The following is a 17,136-nucleotide window of genomic DNA, read 5'->3' on the forward strand; positions in this document are numbered from 1 at the left end:
TGGCACACAAATGCATTTAAAAGAATTATAAATTGCAAGAGGCCAGACTTTGTCTCGAAGTGCAATCTGGCTCCTAAGAAATAACAACTAGAAGTGTCTCTCACAAATCATCTGAAATCAGGCGTTGTGTGTTTGTGTGTAAACGATTACTGAAGCCTCTATTTCCTGGAAAGCAGCTGGATTGTCACATTACTTCTACGTCAAGTTATTCTCACATACAGCATAATTACTGCACCTAAAGACTTTGTCATGTAAACTAGAAAGGCCTTGAGTTATGCAGCAACCAAGTGTTGTTTTCCCCAATAACTCCTCTTCACAGGTTCAGTAAAGTGTGCATTGAAGACTGTAGAGTAGAAGAGTACTGTAGAGCTTAAGGGGAGTAATTTTCTTAATGAGAGTCACTAAAGTCAACCACAGCAAGCGCAACACTAAGCAAAGAGATGATTGATGTTAAGTGGACTCGAAGAAATAATCTGTTTATTATTTCCCTACTGGCAGAAGCTCAGAGAACGGCCAACATGTTAACAAGGCTGTCTGGGAAAGCAGACAGGAGGATGTGGGAGGAGGGGGAGGAGAGGCAGGGGATTGGGCTCGGTGGTCGGGCAATACAAAGTTTATAAGCTCTTACCTTCTGTGAACCAAGTAAAACATTTGGATTTTTACCTGGCTCATTATGAAAAAGAGAGGTACATGAAGCTGTTTGGCATCCCAACTCATAATTTGTGAAACCATCAACTTGTTCCAGATGCACAACCTGTAGCTGAGTCTGGTGCAGCAGCTGCACCAGGGTAATGTCACAAATACAGATTTGAGAGTAAGAATGGAGCTGCTGAATAGAGAGTGAATAGAAATCTGAGATTAGAGCTTATCTACAAGTACAATTAAAACTAGTGAAAGTGGACTGATAAAATGGTTTTAGACACTGAAGACAACAGGGTATACCTTGCAGTCTGTGAGCACGACTGCAGAAAGAGGTAATGACAGAGGAAGGGTTTGAGGAAGCGCTCCCAGCTCCGGCTGCAGCCCAGATGTTGTAAAAGAGATGGCAAAACACATGGGCCTGTCTAATAAATACAGTATAGGCAAGTATAATATAGGGTGCTGTGGTATGAGTGTTATCCTTATGTAAACATATAAGCAGAGCTATATGACACACTTCAGATTGATTTATTCTGTTACAAACTTACTAGTGGCTAGAAATATTACAGACTTTCAGATCTCCTCATACAGTGTTTTAGCATCGTTTCACTCCCACCGCCCTCACACTGTCATTTTTGGACGGCTGTTTTCAGCAAAAAAGCTCTTAAATTGACTGTTTGCTACCTGTCCGGCAGCAAATGGCAGATTGAGTTATGAACTGGTAAACATTGTGTGGCATTTCACAGCTAAAGAGACAGATATTTCACTCCAAAAGAGAGCACAGTAAATAAAAGACTGGACTACTGGACATTTATCGGGTAGCCACATAGAAATAGCAAATAGTGCTTCTCATGTTAGCTCATGCTTAACTGCTCATTATTTTCAGAGCATACAATACTATTCAACTATTCTTGTGTCCAAGTGTTATAATTTAGCCCTCTAACACTTAGCACGTTTCTGAGACATTGTACCTAAAGCAAAACATCAGCCTCAGATAGCTAGCTAGTACAACAAATGGTTAACTAGCTGAATCACATATCAACAATAACAAAACAGCTGTAATAAAAAGTATACTTCATGCTCCAGTGAGTTTGTAGAGTAAATAAGATATGCGTTTCAATATTTGCTAGGTCACAGACCTGTCAAAATGGTGGATGTAACAATGTCTGTTAAACCGCTAAGGAACTGCGTACTGGTTGCTATTAGCAGAATGTTCAAGTGAAACCAGCTACTGGTGGCAGAATGCAAACCGCTGTCACGAATGTTACTATCACCTATACAGTAAATGACAGTTTACATGGCCAAAGACCTCACTGTAACATACAAACAAAAGCTATACCAGGCCTGTAACTATCTATGATTTCTCAGTGTTTGGTCTTTTAACTTATCAAAGCATGTGGCATTTCCCTTTTGGGAAAATTGGAGTAAATTTGGCCCCCCGGCTATGACATCCTGCACAGCGTGTAATTACACATCTAAATGGTTAAGCATATTGGGGGGTTAAAAGAGACAGCATTCTTCCTTGGCACGTTGGGACATGGTACAGAGACAGAAAGGAAAACAAGACTCCAAGGATAATATACAGCCCTGATGAAAGGAGAGTAAGATCATTGGCAGGCAGCAACAACATAGATGTTAAATCTTTACACTTTTACTGCTTAAAGGCAGCGTGGAATGTATGTGATGAGTGAGGATACATGCATACATGTTCAAATAAACATGACTGAGGATTATCTATAGAGAATCAGACGCACTTTATTTGCTTTCTATGTAAAGCACAAGGAAAATGGGCTTTCTTGGCTGGTTTTCTGCTGTACTTATGCTCCATTCCCAAGAGGACTGAAATCTGTGTTCTTTTCAGCTGGAAGGAGTTAAATGGTATATTATACTACTTACATTGTTGAAACACAATAGTGTTTTGTATTAGTGTACTAATTAAACACAGACTGACAAACTAGTATTGTACTGGTAGGTATTGTTTGCAAAATGTATTAAAGGTAGTACTCATTGTGCAGAATTGCTCCTGTATGTTTCAGCATCATTTTAATTCTGCAGGTGGTCAAAGTGGCACTAAATCTCATATATTGTATGTCAGATCTGAATCTATAAAGTAAATAGTGACTATGGCTGTCAGGCGAATTAAAAAGTACAATATTGACACATAGTGGAGAAGAAGCATAGAAGAGTTAAAATACTGTGCCTAAAATTTAGTGTAGTGTTTGAATTATTGTACATCTTTCTATCACTGATCAGCAACTGCATTTAAAATTACCCAAGACTGTGAAAAACTAATATAAATGTTGTTTGTAATGTACTTGTTTATTATATAATAGTCTTTACTATAGTGTCATCTTTCCTGTGTATCATCACCCACCATGCATCAGGAGGTATTTCCATGTTGAGTCAGTAGTTTTCTCCCCTCAGGTTTTCATGTCAAACTGACAGCAGTATGCAGTAGCTTACTAATGCCAGAGAAAGTGAGATGACAGTGAGGTGAGACAGGTTCACTGAGAAACATAGATAGGAGAGACATGGAAGCTGGAAGAGGGATGCAGAGAGAGCGTGACCTGAGGTTAACTTCCTCAAACTCAGGAGGAGTGTAACTGCAGGACACCAGACCTGCCCTCATACTTTGCCTGATAATTACACAGTGAACTGAGGGGGGGGTGGAGGGACCCGATAAATTATGACAAGAAATGTGGCGTATGTGCATGCAGTTACACACACACATGCTCCAGGGTGTGCCAGTGGGCAGCGTCAGTAAATGCATGGCAGAGTGACATTCACAGACTTGTAAATCCAATAACCTGGCAAGACTTCACACAGACAGCTGAGAGAGAGAAAGACAGAACCGGGCACACAGACAGAAAGACATTAGAGGTGGAAATGCAGGTCAGGGCACTGAAATGAAGGGAGGGGGAGGTGGTGGTGCTTTTTGAAGGATGGAGTTAGACAGTAATCCCCTCACCTGGCCGGAGGCTCAACTACCAACTGTTTGTTTCATATTCTGTCTGGGAAAGTGACCTGTAAAGTCTAGTCAAAACTCAGAGAGAAAGAAATGTATTAGAGACGATGGTGGAAAAGACATTTAAACAGCAAAAGGTTGATAAATCAGGACTTTAACAAAGGGAACAGTTGGAGTATATTCATAGCAGAAGCTGTGAAATGTGTGGAATTGCTCAATGGTTCCCACTGTACAGATGGTAGAGCTATCAACTCTGCAAGATTTTCCAAAATACAGCAAAACTGTCATGTGATGGCTATATTTGCTGCTCAGGAAGCCCTCTGTGTGATGGAGCATGATCAAGCACAACAAAAGAAGACCTTATTTAACCCCTTCTCTTGACTAATAAAACATTCAAAGAAAACATTTCAGTTGTCCCCTATTGCACCCAAACAAAGTACACAATTCACATTAACACTCAGGCCCACGTGTGTATAAATCCACCTAAATCTCTGCACTGCTCTGGGTGAAAAACCCCTCAATGTTGGTTTTCCATTTCCCCTCACGACTGTTTTTTCGCCCTCACCAGCACTTCGTTCTGGCATCTCTGAGTGCCTGTCAGGGCTCATTTACCCGGGGTGTGTCCCTTCACTGCACGTTGCACTTTTCAAAGACAAATTAGAGCTGTATTAATGGAGCAGTTTCTCCCACTCAAAACAATCCCCACCCCTTTTTATTTTCCACCTACTTTGTCTCAGTTTCATGATCAAGATAATGTTGCAATTGGCCAAACAAAAGTGTGCAACGGCTCAAGCTTAAATCCAGAGGGAATAAGCAATAGTGGCGAGCTTAGAAAGTTTTTCATTCACAGTTAAAAGAAAATGTCCACTTTTATAATGACCAGTCAACTTGCAAAGCTTATGGCCGCACTGTTATTGTCAAGTGTCTTTGAGGCTGATGTATTTTCTTTCATTGAATTAACAAGGTGGCTGAAAATTGTCAAACCTTCAGTGAAAAGAATGCAAATTGCTCACAGACGGCCTGGCCCCGTACCGGAAACAGGTCAGCTGTCTGCCAGCCGCTCAGCTGGTAACACAGATCAAATAACTGGTGGTTTAATTTGCACACTCTACTTTTTGCTTTTACCATTGCACTGACCGGCGCTCTGACTCGATCAGTGACCGCTGATGCATAAAAGCCAAGGCTGTGTGGCAGACACTTGGAGCAGAAAGTGCATTGGTCATGATTTATGATTTGTGTGTGTGTGTGTGTGTGTGTGTGTGTGTGTGTGTAAAACAGGACGACAGAGTTGCATAATGTTTGTGGGCTGTGGTTTTCTGGCAAAGTCTTTGCAGGAGTGTTATTATCAGTAAAATATGACCAACTTCTTTGACTCCACTGACCACAAACCTGACCTTGGAGAGCATGCGAGTATGTTTTATTAACTTTTTCTTAATGATGCATCTTATGTGTAGGTTGTATATGTTGGCTTTTGATAAAAACTACAGTTATTGCAAACTCTTTTTTTTTTCCTGAAACTGCATGTTCCTTAAACATGATTAAAGACTCACTCAACAGCAGCTGATGTCTGGCGTTTGGTATGAAAGAAAATGATCAGGGTGGGAGGAGTTAACAAGATGAAAATAAAGTGGAGTGTCAAGAGTGAGAGGGTGGGAAGAGGAACGAAAAAACTAGGTGACAGGGAGGAGGTAACAGTGAGAAAGAGGAGGTGAAAAGAGTGATGAAATTCCTTCACTGATGTGGGGTTTCCTCCCCTGACAAAATCCTCCCAACATGGAATGTAGTAAGTGACTTGCAATGCATTGTGGATGTGTGTACCTTCTTATATGTTATATGACACCTGGCATTTGCGTATTTTTAAGAAAAGCCAGTTGTTCCATTCTGCCGTCGTCTCTATTCTCATCTTTCCCTCTGCCTGCCAGAAAGTCTCGTCATGAGAAGAGCGTTAAGGTACGCCAAGAGGAAATAGTTCTAGCAGTCGTGTATCCAAATCTACCAAGAGCTGCCACAGTGAGGTTTGCTTTTTACAAACAAAAAAGCTGAGATTGACTGTGCAGAAGATGGTGTTATGCTACATGGCAGTAAAACTGTCTGTGAAAGGATGGTGTGTCAGTTTTCACTGTTTCACTGTTCATTTTTATAGTAATGTAATGACTTTTTCTGACATTTTCTCGCTTTCTTTGTGAGCTTTTCATATTATGTGCTACATATTTTGTCTTTTTTTCCATCTTGATGTCATGTATTCCACCAGTGGCTCCCAACATGCTTGACCTGTGGCCCCTTACGTCTGATTCTGCTCTATGCTTTTCTTATTGTCACCAAATTCCATGAAAACACCAAAGCAATCAATTGATCTCACTAACACATTTTCTGTGTGTCCAAAGTCTCATGCAGCTTATTCCTTAATAAAAGACATCAATGAGCCACAGCATTGCACAAGGTGTAATGTTCCTTCATCACCATGAACACGGGAACTGTAGTTTATTTTGAGGCAATTCCACATGCACTGTCTCGCAGCTGAAATACTTCACTAGACTACAAATGCATATTGATGTGCAGCTGAAAATAGTGTGCATGATTAACTACTTATACACTTATATTTTCTAAAAACTAGAGTCCAGTTGTTCAAAAAAAACAGAACTATATATTTGTGATCCATTTTTAACAATTTATATCAGTAGGAATATTGGGCTTTAGGCTGAGAGCCACAGACTGGGTGGAGATGTCAGACAGTATTTAGGCAAACACATTTGATGTATAGCAAATAAAAGTAAACCAGAGAAAACATAGAATGGCACCAGGCTTATCTATATCTATATGTTTTTTTTAAAAGTCTGGGATGCCTGATAATCACAAGCATTGACTTTCTTCCGTCTTTTAGTGAGTAATTTTAAGAGGTAGGACAATCTATTTATTCACAAAACAAATATTAGCATCCCCAGGTATGGAACCACTGGATCATACCACCATCTGCTCAAACTCTACCTCCACATGCTCTCTCACTCTGTCAGCGCCTGTAGGTGGCGCACTCCTCCTGGCAGAAGCCATGGCTGAGCGGTGAGACTCAGTAAGGAGACCTGTGGCTCTGGCTCACTGTCTGCTGTCTATGAGGCCATTGTATCAATGAGGTAAAGATAGCATCTCTCAGTAGACATCACCTCCATAGACACAGAGTGCCCAGTGTTCACATCCAACCGCCCATGAATGAGAGCTCAGCGGCTGGCTGAAAACTCTGCTCTGCTCCCCCTGACAGGTCTCTTTCTTCTATTTCTGTTTTTTCTTCTCCCTCCCCCCGACCCTGTCTCTCTCCCTGTCTCTGTCCTAATTACACCAAACACTGATCTCAGCACACTTATATCCTCATCATCTCTCAACTCCCCTGTAATGTGCTCGCATAACCTATTGTTGAAAGTAACTACAGACTGTAAACAATGTAAAACAATCTCACAAAAAAGGCTACCCAAGAATTTTAGCTCACATGAATGGTATCAAGGTGATAGGATCACATATGAGTGGAGGGTTTGTCCAGGTGGAAATATCTCCTTTAATGTCAAACAATGATTTTTAAAGTGCTTGGTCTACCAGTGTATTACAAACAGCTGACATGGATGTCCATCTATTTCTTTGCCTTGACATTCAACAGGGCAGCTAGTGAGCGGAAGGTCAGGCCAGGTGTGTATTAACCTGTCATCACACGAGGATGATCAGCTGATGATGCTGCTACAGGAGGGAGCTGACGACCGACAAGCTAATTGCGTCTGTCAGTCGGGGGGATCTACTCCTCTGCCTCTCGGGTCTCTGCACTAACGCCCAGTGAAGCACATTAAGCAGGTAGTTATCCAAATGAGCACCGCCCCGTGCAATGTGTAATCAGCTGAAAATATAAGCTGTCACATTTTAAATAACATCTTTGTGAGATCAGCGTATATTTTCTACAGAGCTGGGGTCACTTTAAAGTCTATGGTACAAAAAAACCATCATGTTCCTTTCATAAAAAGAGGAGGGCTGCTGATAAGATTGTGTCTACCTGCTCAAAAGTCCTTTTCTTGCCTCTTTAAAGTGAGAGTCTTGGGTTCAGGTAAGCTTTAAATACAAAAAAAAGGTCTCCAGAAATCATATTTCTACAGTATATAGTGCTAATTTGAATGTGGAATATGTTTTGAAAGACAGCTAGTGATGTTTTCTTTTAATCAACATAAATGGGAAGTGGTTTTTCAAGAATGTATCTGTTAACGTATCTGCATAACATTGATTTATTAACAGTGATTTTCCTATAATATCCGCTTGGAGCAACTACAGGTTAATTAATGTTTTTACAGTCACATTTAGACACACAAAGCACTTGATTAATGTGAGAGAAAGGTTGTGGCTGTTGGATAAATGATTTAAAATGTTAACTCTCAGGTGTGTCTCCTGTGTTTTGAACAGCTCCCTCTGACCTCTGTATGGTACTGTACAACAACATAGTACTAATTTTACTAAAAAAAAAAAAAAAATGAGAATATCAGTTTCTAATAATATCTTTTATTTGCACAGTATATTTGATTAGTCTGTAATACCTTTTCTCTTCCTTGAAATTCAGCCAGTGATTTCCTTAAAAACAGTAAAACATGGCCTGCTGCAGTCTGCAGAATAACCTCTGTCAGCGCAGGAGTGTACAACTATGTTCTGTCATTCCTCAGGTAATTCCTGAGACCCAGCCCAGCTGCACTTTCCCCCTCCTTCCCCACCACCACCAACTCAAATTACCACATTCCTTTCTCCCTAACCTGCTGCTTAGAGTCTAAAAGTGAAGGAAAAGGATGTCTGAGGAGACTCGGTGCACACACTCGCTGAGGACAGAGACACAGAGCGGAGTGTTTTAGAGGAGCTTCAATACAGTTCAAAGCTGTCACAGACAATAAAGGACTGGTGAGAAACTGGTTCAGGAGGTCACATCATTGTGCTGGAGACAGAGAGAGAGAGACATTCTGCTTTTTCCTCATGTCAGGAAAATCAGAATCAGTATTATCATCCTTTCTGTCAGGATGTAATTTGGTTGACTCTTATGTTGGTTAGCTTCGGCTTCTATCAGCTTTTATTTGCGTAACTTGTAAGTTAAGTTAATGTTTTGACAAGTTCTGGACTTTCAATTCTGGGTTTTCTTTTCAAGTTGTGTCTTATTTTGTGTCTCATTTTTGAGTCTTATTTCCGTAGCTTTGGCCAATATCACTATCATCATTGTACTCACAAAATAAAACCTGCAGTGATTTTCTGGCCACTTGGGGGCAGCGCAACAAGCTGTAAACACAATGCTGACATTTTCTTTCAAGCTTTTTGAAATGAACGTGATAATGTTGATGCGGAGAATCAAAAATACAAATAAAACAGATAATGTACCAACAAGTGAAAAGGCAGAGAGGGAAAAAAAATTGTGGTTGATGCTGCAAAAAGCTTTAACACATTTATTATCCCAAAATAAAATGACTGATACCAGTGCCACGTAAAGTCTAACATTTATAGTGTGCCGATGCTGAATGATAATGAGGAGGAGTCAAGAGTCTGGACAGATGAGCAGGAGAGCAGGGACAAGAGGAGGAGACTGCTGCTGAGGATGAGCAACATGACAGCCTCCCACCAGGTGATTCAGTTAGTGTTAGCTCAAGTGACAGTGTTATATTCTCCTTTATGATCCTCCCTATGACCAACTTAATACCTGTTACTTAGTTGATATGTTATAAATAGCCTGGTATTGCTTTACAAGACTCATAAATGGGTATTTTGGGGAAAAATGGGTCTGGTTCAGTCCCTTCAGGTACTAAATGCTTCAGCATGTAAAGCACCAGCTGGTCGCCGGTGTTATCTGTCTGTCGTTTGGTGCTGGGCAGCGTGGGTTTAATGTCTGCTGCAGCTGGAAACAAAAGCAGCAAGAGGGAACTGTATAGTTGCAGGTCGTAAAACTAAAACAAACTAAGTTAGATGATGATTCTCTGGGGGTTCATCACTACAAGTAACCCCTTTCACATTATACATAGTCATTTCATCCCTTGTCTATAGATCAAGATAGATGATAGCAGCTCTCTTTGCTGACATACTAGAAAGCAGCAACACACAAATTGGCAAGAAACACAAGGATTCAACTGATCATACAGGTTTAAAAAACACACTGGCCAGACTTCCTCACGAGACAAAACACAAACTATGATATTATCACTTCACTTTCAACTTTATTTGGCCCTGAAGGGCTACAGTTTTTTCAGCAAGACATAGATATAAGATGATACATACAACAAGGCCCATAGGCTCCATTAAAGAAGAGGGGCACTGAATGTTGAACACTCTGGGAATACAACAGTGGTCCCAGGTTGGCCTTCTAAATCTTAAAATTGAATGCAATAATAAACATAGAACTTGCATTTATGTACAGCTAAGCTACGTTCCTAATTACATTGTGCTGACAAATGCTAATTGCTGCCTGCATTATGTTCACAGTCAGTGTTTGTTTGAGTGAATGAAACAACTACATTTTAAGTGTAGGACTGTGACACCAGCATCCAGGGTTGGTGTCCAGACTGTGGTTAGGTTTAGGCAACAAAAGCACTTTGGTTAAGGTTCGGGAAAGAGCCTGATTGCTGCTGACATTTTCAATGTTAAAATAAACCAGCTTCTTTCCCCAAGTGCTGTCGTTGCAGAAACATAACCATAATAAACTGAACAAGAGTTTACTCATGAGTGCATGGTGCATTGCACAACTGCCAGTTTGGGTGGAAAACAAATGAAATACATCAGTAAATATGCGCTCACTATCAGGTACGTCAATTAACAGCATTTCCTCATTAAGTTAATGAGAAACGTAAACGGCATCTTCTGGGAGCCAGGGTTCAAAAATGTCTCATCTCGTTATCTTTATAACCACAGATTTCACACACCGACAGCAACTATGAGATATATTGACCTAATTAGTTTCTCTGCGCTGCCCACTTTGATCTGACATCCAGTTCCAACACACACACTTTCTTTAAGGAAAACATCAACAGTCGTGGCCTTCAAGTTTCTCCAGCGCAGTAGGCAGCACCCCAGGACAGACGAGGAAACAGAGAAACATCTTCCCCTCAGGAAACAGGATGTCCCGACTCATACTAGTGCCCACAGCAGACTCAGATCCCCAAACAAAATAAAGTTTTTCCAAAACACAATATGGGGCAATCGGAAGCTGAGAGGCCACCCAAAGCTGTTTCAACCTTTTGATCATCGCTTCATCTGTGTCTTTATATCTTTCCAGAAGCAGAGATCGTTCCAAGTTAAACAGGCTTTCTGCAAACTCATTCATAAGATGAAGAGAGGGATTGTGCTTTGATAAGAAATAATATGTAAATTTTAAACATCCTGCAATCAGTCTGGCGATCGGACTTGGCCTGCACCTCCTTCTTGCTCTTTCTTTTTGTGTACTAATAATACAAAGAAGTGCAATCTTTATCCTGCGATTGTGGTGCAGAATATATATTAAAATGTGGTTTTACTTGTACTTCTGTTGATAGTATTTCACATTACAGCCATGAATCTAAAGCTGACTTGTGTGGTTGCACATGGTTACATTATCATATTAGATACATGACATTTAGCATGTGGTTTAGAATTAGAAATGATTCATTACTGTGAGTATCTGACTGTGTGCCAATTATTTGTGTTATTAACACTTTCTTTGGTACCCCCCCCCCCCCCCCGCCCCCATATCTCAAAACAAAATGGTAAAAAATACAATATATGTATATATTATACGAGGTTATTATAAATTTAAAGATGGACGATGTAAAGCAGTCATACGGTTTTACCCAGCAGCAGGCTGAGCAGGCCCAGGATCCAGAACAGGTCCCCCTGGCCTCCAAGGCCATATGATCCTTCTGCCCACAGAGGAATAAGATCGGGCCTTTCATTTCCTCCCTGCTCTGCACTCTGTGATGCAGATGCCTGGTTCCTTTCGCACGTGTGGAGATGTGAGTGAACGTGGCCATCAGCACACAGATCCCACTCCACAGCGGCGGGGACCTCTCCCCGTCTGTTGTCTTTGCAAATTTGCCCCTTGCTCCGTTTTCAGCGTCGGGGGAAAACGTTTTCCATTACGGGGGAAAGAACATGAATGGTGGCTTTGTTGGTTGGTCTTCATGTTGGTTTGGTCAACTAGACGAGTCCTCCCCCATGACCACCACCACCGCTGCACACACCCGAAACCCACTAGCACAATAACTATCCCTCTCTGACCGAGTCATCTTCATGTGTTCTCTTGATACCGATGATGTGTAAAGATTTAGATCTAGTTCTCTGTTTCTCTCCCCACCACTCTCTGTCAGTCTCTCTTTGTTGATCACAGGAAGTAAGAAATACAGGGCAGGACTGGTGGAGCTTTGATCCAGATGGGGCCGTCTGAGAGCATGAGTGAGACCCAAGAGCCGGGGCTCAACAAAGGATGCTCAGTGCTGCAGCCCTCGCCAACTTTATTTGATGAAGAAAAGAGTCTCTGCTTTCATCTTTCATATTTCAGCTTTCAGCACATTCTGCACTGAGAAACTCATTTGATTTCACACAGCTCAAGCTGAACTAATGATATTTTTACAGGGATTAAACTTAAATGCAGAGTCTGTAAACAATCTCCCAGATGATCCCAAACCTCTCAGCGGTCAAAGCTTTTTCCATAGGTGTTAATTAAATGTGCCTTTACTAATTTTCAGATACTTTTGTCCAGACAGAAGTATCTCAACAAGTTTTTTGATGAATTGCCATGCAATTTTGCACAGACATTCATGGTCCCCAGAGGATGTGTCCTAATGACTTTGGTGGTTTGATGGTGTCTGCTAGCGCCACTATGAGGTTGGCATGTGATTTTCACGTCCCTGTCAGGATGAATTGTAATAATATTAGTGATCATTTGACTTTTCTTCCTCCATCATTAGGTCAAATTCCATCTTGCCAGCTTTGGATTATGATCAAATATCTGAAAACTAAGGACAATGCTTAGGTAATGACATGATGCTGTATGGAGAGAAATTAGGTCATTTCTCTATAATGGTGAGGCAACAAATTGGGATATTAACATAAAATCTAAACTGATTTTAACCTAACACAGCTGTTGTTGTGAGAGCAAGAATGGCAAATGTGTTGAAGTGCATACAGTTTCTCTTTGCAACGCCACCCTTCACAACAGAGAAATGTTTGAGAGAAACTGATCAAAAAATAACATAATACTGGTGGTAATACCATCAGTTGTTTCATGAGGGAAAAAGCCTTGATGCTTCTCTAACTTTAGCTTTCAGAGATTGTTTTTTCCTCGCCATTCAGTTGTTTGCATACATATACATTTCCATCTGCTGATTGCATCTGCAAGGAATGTCTCCATACAATTACAAACGGTCTTTGTTACCAGAGATGGACATTTTCTGTGGTACACTATGTGAAAAACATAGAATTCTGTAATATTTGGTTGACTTTTCCATTGTGAAGAGCAGGAATATACTGTATGACTTGCCAGTTTGCCATATAAATCAAACAGAAAAATGTGAAAGACCTGGACGGTTCTCTAGATCAAACCATATGTGCATATTACTGCACTTCTTCTGTACCATATCAGTTCCATATGTTGTATATACCTACAACTTACTGTCTTCATTTTCCTGTTTATTACCATATACAAAGTTAGTACAAGTAGTCACTTATTGTTAAGATACTAGCTGACAGACCAGCACACAGACCAGCAAGCAAAATCTTTATGACAAATTTGTTCAAACTTGCATGTATGATTATTATTATGAACCATGCCACTGTGGAAAAACTAATGACATTCCAAGCACTTTGTTTATTACTAATTAGTAAATGTTAGCATGCTAACACACTAAGACTAAACATTACTCCTGCTTAGCCTCAGCATGTTAGCACTGGCATTATGAACATGTAAGCATGCTGATGTTATCATTCAGATCAAAGCCTCAAAGAGATGCTAGCACAACTAAAGAGTCTTAGACCCCCTTACACCTTCCACTAAAATGCATTTTGGGTAATCAGATTGCAATTGGATAGTCCTTGACCACATGAAAGTAAAGGTGTAAATGTACTCGAGACAAAATGAGGATGCACTGTGATCCAATTGGCCAAACATGACAGTGATATCAATCTACCTAATTCCTGACAAAGTAAATTAACTTATTATCCAAAATGTCAAACTATTCCTTTCAGTAGGAGAGATGAATCAGTTCCCCTTAAAAAAGCATATTTAAGGACAAAGCTAAAGAAAAAAAGACTACAAGCCACCATTGCTCTGATGGTATAAGACAAAAAAAAGAAAAAGATGTATAAGAAATCATTCAACACCACCTACACCTAAGCAGCTTTGTAACGACATCAGTGGTCAGAGAGGTCACTGAGGGCGACCCTTGTATGTGGGAGGGCCGCTGGTATCCAGGGATATTGCTTGGAGAAGCACGACGGATGCAGGGAGAGGTTAGAGGGAGACAAACAGAGCCGATGGTCAGTTTGTTTGGGATTCTTGAGAGGAGATAGCAGTTCACAAAGCCTTTCTAATGGGAACCAGCTGACCGCTAATAAAGCTATAGCCAGGCTGGGGCTATTTGCTTTTGTTGTGGACCTTTAGAGGGGGGCTTCTGTTTATTGTGCTTTATTCTCCCAAGCCCTTTAAAAGGAGGCAAGAGAAATTTATACAGGGTTAAGTTTACTTTGAGTCTACCAGACTTTATCAAGCTACTCTATGAGTTTTCCCAGAGTGAGAGATTTGCTGATACACCATAAAGTTAAAGCGGACAGATCCTCTTGATTTGCTGACCTTGCTTTACGCTTTGAGTTTTGATTTTCTTTGGATGATTTCTTTGGGTGATGCCTTTCAAGAAGTGCTTTTACAGCATATTGAATTTGTTAGTGCTGTAACTTTTGCATAGCATTTGGTCAGTTAGTTATGAAGCCTCCTTGAGGAGACAAGAGCTTGATGATGAGCTGTACAGTATGAGGAATTCAGTATACAACAGTTGTGCAAGAAATCCACTTTCATAAATGTTTTGATGTTCAGTGGAAACATGAAAGTTGACTCAATGCCCCTCCAAAACAGATTCAGTAAAAACTGAACATTATCCTTCATGAAGGTAGGATTTCTTGCAGGACTGCAGGTATTTTGCCCACGTCTTTTGTAAAATCTGTGAGATGCATCAGGATCCATGGACTGTCCATTGTTCCAACAACCCATTATTCCAAAAAATGTCCAAATAATAATGTGATTGGCTAGTGTTCATTGCTTGGTTAGGGTTAGGGACAGGTGGTTGTTAGATGTCATGTTCCCTGTCTTGGTTAGCATGCTAACATGCTAATTAGCACTAAACATAAAGCACAGTACAGTTGAGGTGGATTAGTCCTAAACCAAAGTGTTGCTCAGAATTAAAACTGAAAAATCAGGAGATTAAAAAAGTTATTGAAATTAATCCTGAAGGGTTCATGAATGCCCACTCTGGACCAAATGAAGCACTGACAGCACACTGACTGGCATCATCATCCATACAGTCATGCTGCTAATGCGGCTAATAAGAATAAATACAGCGCTGTGAAAGTACTTACAGAATCCCTAATTTCTGCTGTTTGCATCACAAGAAATATGAACCGAGGATTTCTGGACTAACTGATACTGTAATACTGGGTAGGAGCTGTATTCGCTCCCTGTCGGCTGTGTCCCCCTCTCTGAATTATGGGCTATGTCTGGTTTCCTGTGCAAGAACTTTTCTGCTGCTCATCCAACATCAACACGAAGAGCGTGCACAGTTTAGGCGGAGAGGCACCAGATAAAGGAGAATTTGTTTCCTCTCTCAAAGCTCCATGTCTTTTATTTTTCCTCCAAAGAGAAACAAGAGTGTTTTGTTTTGGCTGAGCTTCTGTTGTGCTGTAGAGCATGTCGGTACTCCTTTCACAAGATGCTTAATTAAGTTTTGGAACTGATCCAAGATGGCGTGGGTGTTGAACTCTAAATAAAACATATCATATGTAAAACTTTGTGAAGGCCTCTAATCACCGTCCAGACAGCATCACACAGACTCAAACAGACATGATTAACATATTAACTCCTCAGTTTCTCAGAAGAACAATGCACTCAAATCACAAACTGATAAAAAAAAAAAAAAAAAGCAGCATAATACAGGTGGCAGTATGTAAATAGTTTCCATTGTTCAAAGGTTTTTTTTTTTTTAAGTAAGTAAAAAGCCTTGATGCATCACTAGCCTTGCTGTTCAGAGATTATTTTTTCCTCCCTATTCAACTGTTTGCATCCAACTGTTTGCGTACATGTTCATTTCCGTCTGCTGATTGCAACTGCAGTCAGTAATGTAAAGTTTAATTATTCCCATAAGAAATGTCTCCATGCAATGAGCTTTTCTTCTCATCACGGGTGGACATCATCAGATTTTACAGTTTTCTGTGATAAACACAGAATTAAGCATTATGACTTTTCTATTGTGAAGAAAAAAAAAGGGGGAGACCTGGAAGGCTCTCTGGATCAAAGCATTTTACTGCACTTACTTGCATACAACACCATATCAACTTGGTATGTACATTATTGTCCATCTTGCAACATATTGTCTTCATTTTCCCATTTATTACCACATACAAAGTTAGTTGATTTAGTCGCTTAGTATTAAAACACTAGTTGACAGAGAAGACGTATAAATAACAAAACTTAAATGATGAATTGATGATTCTGGGAGTCACGCCACTGCAGTCAACAGTCTAACAACAAGCTGTGACAATAGTGTCAAGCTGTGCCGTTCCTTTACATCACACGTGTGACTTGAAAAGACCATGTCTCAAGTGGGAACATAGTGTAAACAATTTTTAGGATTTATGAAAGAATAGTGCAGATCACATGAGGACAAGGCACAAAAGGACAAAGGAAGAAACCAATGAAAATGAGGCTCAGATGTAAATTAATCGGGGGGGGGGGGGGGGGGGTTTAGTCTCATGTGCAAAGGGACAGCATGAGAAAGAAACAGGTAGCAGGTGTTTCTGTACAGTGTTCAATTTTACCTAAGGGGTTTACTATCAGGATATTTGCTGCTTTTTGTTGCAGTGATATTTGCAGTGAGACGTCAAACCTTTACAAGTATTTACAATATCTATACCCTTTGTACAATTTTGGAGAACTGGACCAACTGCTACTGTTCTGGATGTGGACTGAGAGAGTTTGCACATGGTCTGAATACTCACCAGCTGCCAGGAAACTTGATCTTAACCATGCCACTCTCAAACAATTTACAGATGGGCCAGAAAACGCTGGCATCCAATCAGACAATAGTTTGGAGGGAAACACTGAAGGCCAAACTGAAGGCTTCTAATTGGATTCCTCCTAAATCTTTCTGTGCTTCAAAGTTCAGCCTATCTTGGGGTTATTTTTTGGCAGCCTGATAATTAAATTGACGAGCCAAGAAATGGGGGATGAGAAAAGAAAACAAGGATTGGAATTAAACAAGTAAATTCATTTAATCGTTTCAGCAAATGTGTGAGAGATTTGTGGATGA

Source organism: Chaetodon auriga, chromosome 2 (assembly GCF_051107435.1).
Source record: "Chaetodon auriga isolate fChaAug3 chromosome 2, fChaAug3.hap1, whole genome shotgun sequence".
In the NCBI taxonomy this organism is placed as follows: domain Eukaryota; kingdom Metazoa; phylum Chordata; class Actinopteri; order Chaetodontiformes; family Chaetodontidae; genus Chaetodon; species Chaetodon auriga.